Genomic DNA, 6,199 nt, shown 5'->3' on the forward strand with positions numbered 1-6,199 from the left:
AGAAAATCAATAAGGAAATAACATCCTTAAATGACACATTAGACCAACTGGACATAACTGACATTTACAGAGCCTTCAATCCCAAAACAGCTGCTTATTCATTCTTCTCTAGTGCACATGGAACATTCTCAAGAATCAAGCATGTACTGGGACACAGAGAGAGCCTCAACAAACTTACGAGGGTTGAAATCATACCAACCGTATTCACTGATCATGATGCTTTGAAAATAGAGATCAAATGTAAAAATAAATCAGGAAGAACCACAAATACATGGAGATTAAACCACAAGCTACTGAAGAATAACTGGGTCAGGGAAGAAATAAAAAGATAGATCAAGAGATACATAGAAACGAATGATAATGATAGTACAACATATCGAATCTTTTGGGACACGGCAAAAGTGGTCATAAGAAGAAAGTTCATATCATTACAAGCCTATCTCAAAAAACAAGAATGAGCCCAAATAAACAACCTAACTCTTCATCATAAAAAATTAGAAAAGGAAGAATAAATGAAAACTAAAGTAGGTACAACAAAAAACAACAATCAAATATAGAGCAGAAATAAATGAAATTGAAAACCGAAAAAACGATAGAAAAGATAAATGCAACAAAGAGCTGGTTCTTTGAGAAGGTTAATAAAATTGACAAACTCCTGGCTAGACTCACTAATGAAAAAGAGAAAGAATACAAATAAACGAAATCAGGGATGAAAGAAGTGAAATTACAACTGACATTGCAGAAATACAAAGGATCATACAAGAACCATGAAAAAGTATGTAACACCAAATTTAATCACCTAGAAAATGGACCAGTACTTAGAAAAATACAACCTTCTTAGACTGAATTAAGAACTGGAAAATCTAAACAGACCAATCAGCAGTATGGAAATTGAAACAATCATCAAAAACTTACCAGAAAGTAAAAGTACAGGATCAGATGGCTTCACCAGTGAATTCTACCAAACATTCAAAGAAGATTTAATACTTATATTCCTCAAACTCTTCCAAAAATTCGAAGAGGCGGCAATACTTACCAACGCATTTTATGAAGCCAATATTACTCTGATACCAAAACCTGGTAGGGATAACACAAAAAAAGAAAACTACAGACCAACATCTCTCATGAACACAGATGCAAAAATCTTAAAGAAGCTACTAGCAAACCAAATACAAGAAGATATTAAAAAGATTATACACCATGATCAAGAGGGCTTCATCCCAGAAGCACAGGGATGGTTCAACATATGCAAATCAATTAATGTGATACACCACATAAACAAATTAAAAAATGAGAATCATATGATCATATCAATAGATGCAGAAAAAGCCTTCGACAAGATATAGCATCCATTTATGATCAAAACACATAACAAAATCGGTATAAAAGTAAAGTACCTTAACATAATAAAGGCCATATAAGACACAATATCAGCTAAAAATTATACTTGATGGTGAAAAACTAAAAACCTTCCCTCTAAGATCAGGAACAAGGCAAGGCTGTCCACTATCACCACTGCTATTTAATATAACTTTGGAGGTCCTAGTGAGTGCAATCTGACAAGAGAAAGCTATAACAGGCATTCAAACAGGAATCGAAGAAGTCAAAGTGTCACTATTTGCGGATGACATGATTCTCTATATAGAAAACCCTAAAGACTCCACAAAAACACAATAAGCAAATACAGTAAAGTCTCTGGATACAAAATCAACGTTTGAAAATCCATAGCGTTTCTACACTCTAATAATGAAGTATCAGAAAAATAAGTGGAAAAAATAATTCCTTTTGCAATTGCAACAAAAGGAATAAAATACCTAGGAATAAATTTAATGAAACAAGTGAAGAATTTATATAATAAAAAGTATAAGACCCTATTAAAAAAATTGAAGAACATACAAGGTAATGGAAAGATATTCTGTGTTCTTAGACTGGAAGAATCAACATAGTTAAAATGACCATATTACCCAAAGCATGATACAGGTTTAATGCAATCCCCATCAAAATCTCATCAGCATTTTTTTAAGAAATAGAAGAAAAAATCATCAGATTTATATAGAAGCACAAAAGATCCTGAATTGCCTAATCCATCCTGAGAAAAAAGAACAAGGCTGGAGGCATCACTCTGCCCGACTTTAAATTATACTACAAAGCGACAATAGTCAAAATGGCATGGTATTGATGGGAAAACAGACACCCGGACCAGTAGTACAGAATCGAGAGTCCAGAAGTAAACCCATATTTATATTTTAATTATATTATATTTAATTATTTATATTATATTTAATTTTCGACAAAGAAGCTAAAAACATACAGTGGAGAAAGGAAAGCCTCTTCAATAAATGGTGCTGGTAAAACTGGAATGCCTCCTGCAAAAGAATGAAACTAGACTGTTGTCTATCACCACACACCAAAATTAACTCAAAATGAATTAAGGACCTGAATATAAGACTTGAAACAATAAAACGTTTAGAAAAAACATAGGAACTAAACTCAATGGCCTTGGACTTAGAGAGGATTTTATGAATTTGACCTCAAAAGCAAGGGAAGTAAAATCTAAAATAAATGAATGAGACTACATCAAACTAAAAAGGTTATGCTTAGCAAAAGAAATCGTCCACAAGGTAAAGAGACAACTATCCGAATGGGAAAATATACTTGCAAGCAACATCTCTGATTAAGACCTAATATGCAAAATATACAAAGAACTCATACAACTCAATAACAACAAAAACAGCAAATGATCCAATCAAAAAATGGGCAGAGGACCTGAACAGACACTTCTCCCTAGAGGACATACAAATGGCCAACAAATATATGAAAAGGTGCTCAACATCACTAGCTATTTGGGAAGCGCATATCAAAACCACAATGAGATGCCATCTCACACTTGTTAGAATAGCTATAATTAACAGGACAAACAATAACAAATATTGGAGAGGATGAGGAGAAAAAGGAACCCTCATACACTGCTGGTGGGACTGCAAATTGGTACAGCCACTATGGAAAACAGTATGGAGGTTCCTCCAAAAACTAAGAATTGATCTACCTTATGATCTAGCAATCCCTCCCTGTACTAGATTTTTACCCCAAAGACTTGAAAACCCATATCTGAGAAGATATTTGCACACAAATGTTCATAGTATCATTATTCACAGTGGCCAGGACGTAGAAGCAACCGAAGTGTCCTATGATAGATGATTGGCTAAAGAAGCTGTGGTATATATATATAATGGAATATTCCTCAGCCATGAGAAGAGATCAAATACTGCCATTTATGACAACATGGCTGAACCTTGAGAAAATCATGCTAAGCGAAATAAGCCAGACAGAAAAGGTTGAAAATCACATGATATCACTTATATGTGGGACATAAACCTAAAAGCAACAAATGAACAGGACAAACAAACAGAGACTCATGGACGTGGACTATAGACTAATGGTTACTATAGGGTAAGGGGTAGGGCAAGAGGGGTAAGTAGACGGTTAAAGGGGGTCAAATATAGGGGGATAGGAGGAGGGTGAAGTGGGTAAAGGAGATAAAATATATGGTAGCTGAAGGAAACGACTTTGGGTGATAAACATACAATAGAATATACAGATGTCAAATTATAATGTACACCTGAAAATTATATAATTGTATTAACCAATGTTACCACAATAAACTTAATAAAAAAAATTATGATGTGTCTTGATGTGAGCCTCTTTGAGTTCACATTGTTTGGGACTCTGCATTTCCTGGGCTTGTATGTCTATTTTCTTCACCAAGTAAGGGAAGTTTTCAGTCATTATTTCTTGAAATAGGTTTACAATTTCTTTTCCAGTTCTGGTATCCCTATGATGTGAATGTTGGTACCCTTGATGTCCCTGAGGCTCCTTAAACTATCCTCACTTTGGAGAATTTTCTTTTTCTTGTTGCTGTTCTGATTAAACGTTTTCCACTACCTTATATTCTAAATCACTGATTCAATCCTTTGCTTCATCTAATCTACTGTCAATTCCTACTAAGGTATTCTTCATTATAGTTATTGTACTCTTCATTGCTGACTGGTTCTTTTTTATGTTTTCTATCTTCACTTTTATGTTTTCTATATCTTTGCTAAAGTTCTCACTAAGTTCATCTCCTCTTCCCCTAAGTTCATTGATCATCCTTATTTTGAACTCTGTATTTTGAACTCTGCATCTGGTAGATTGCTTTTCTCCATTTTGTTAGTTCTTTTTCTGGAGCTCTGTTCTTTTCTTTCATTTAGGACATGTTTCTCTGTCTTCCCATTTTGGCTGCCTACTTGTGTTTGTTTCTATGTATTAGGTAGGGCTGCTGTGTCTCCTAGTCTTCATAGGGTTGCCTTATGTAGTAGGTGTGCTGTGAGTCCCAGTGGCACAGTCTTCCCCCTTCACCTGAGCCAGGTGTTCCAGGTGTTCCACGTGTGTCCCTTGTGTGCGTTGCATGTACCCTCCTGTTGTAGTTGAGCCTTGGTTGCTGTTTCCTCATCAATAGGAGGGATTGACCTTCATGCTGATTGGTTGTGATGACTGGCTATGACCAGTGGAGGAGCTGTTGTGCAGGCGCTGACCCTAGAGAGCAGGATTCGCTTCAGCAGGGCTCTGCTTGTCTGCCCTTTGGGTGCGTCATCCTCCCCTTGTCTGCCCTTTGGGTGTCTCATCCTCAAATGTGGACCCAAGTGGTGCTCCGTCTCAGACCAAAGCCAGCCACCAGGCATGTAGGCAGGGGCCTCCTGAGAGGAGCCCTGCCACAGGACAAGTTGAGCTGCAGCCTGTGCCCTAATCAGAGCCACCTGGCATGTTCCACCAAGCAATCCACAGTTGGCCACCCCCTATACTGGGCTTGGAAGTGCCTCAGGAGACCAAGCAGCAAATCAAGGCTGGCTGGCGGTAGTGCCAATCTTGACGCTGCTCAGCAAAATGTCCAGGGCATTCTGAGGCCAGATGATGCTCATTTAGGTTTTGTAAAACTTCGAAAGATTTTAGGACAGTCTGCAGCATGAAACAAAACAGGCTTTTTAAATGGAAAACCTACTGGAAGTGGCTTGAATGAGCCTGCACTTCAGGGTAGTGGGGTATTAGGGATTTACCAGGGCAGGGCAACCAGTGTTAGCTATGTTGATGGAAATTCAGAGATTGCACCTGCTTGGGTCTACAGGCAGGGCTGGGGAGGGCTACACAAAGGAGCAATGGCTTCTGCCAGCATTTCTTTCTGGGAGAATGCTGCCTCTTTAGGCCTTGCCCTGATGCCAGACAATTCAGTTCCTCCCTGTATGTCCCTGGTGCTTTTCGAGCTGCTGTCTCAGAGCTAGAGGTCAGAGTGAATGAGTCCATCACTGAGTAAGTTCATGCACAGGCCCCTTAAGAGGAATGTCTAAGACTCTCTCAGCCCTTTGTCTCACTCAGCCACAATCTTTGCTGCTTTTCATAGCCAGAAGTTGTGAGAACTTCTCTTCCAGGCCCCAGAACCCTGGACTAGGGATTCCAGTGTGAGACCAGGACTCCTCACTCTTCTGGGGGACCTCCACAACTGAGATATTTCTCCTATTTCTCAACCACCACACACAGGTGTGAGACTGGCCTATTTTGTGTCTCCTCCTCTCCCACCAGTCTTGATGTGGCCTCTTTCATGTGTCCCCAGTTGCAGGATTTCTGTTCAACTAAACTTCAGGAAACTCCCAATGATGGCTATTCTGTAGTTTAGTTGTAATTTTGATATGGTTGTGAGAGAAGGCAAGCAAAGTATTTATCTATGTCTATGTCTTGACTGAAAGCCTCATTCATTTTTTTCTTTACTAAATACTCCCCAGATTTCTGCAAGCCTTTGACTAATTTCCAGAGTTCTCAAAATGATTCCGATAACTTGTGCCTACATTACTTTTATGTTGGGGCAACCTTTTGAAAATCTTTACTCTGCTATTTTTATGGATGCCTCCACTATTAACCTTTTTAAGCAATTGTGATAAAAATATGTAAAATAAAAATTGCCTTTTGACCATTGTTAATTTCTCTAAATTTTCCCATCTAGATATACGTTTATAAGTGCAATCATACAATTTGCCGTGTATTATTCTACTTAGCACACTTTTTCATGGTTCAGCAATGTTGATGCATGTGTTAAAACTTCATTCCTTTTTCTAATATTCATATATATGTGTGTGTGTATGTATGTATGCATGCATGCATGCATGCGTGTGTG

Source organism: Pteropus vampyrus, unplaced genomic scaffold, assembly GCF_000151845.1.
Source record: "Pteropus vampyrus isolate Shadow unplaced genomic scaffold, Pvam_2.0 Scaffold651, whole genome shotgun sequence".
Lineage (NCBI taxonomy): Eukaryota > Metazoa > Chordata > Mammalia > Chiroptera > Pteropodidae > Pteropus > Pteropus vampyrus.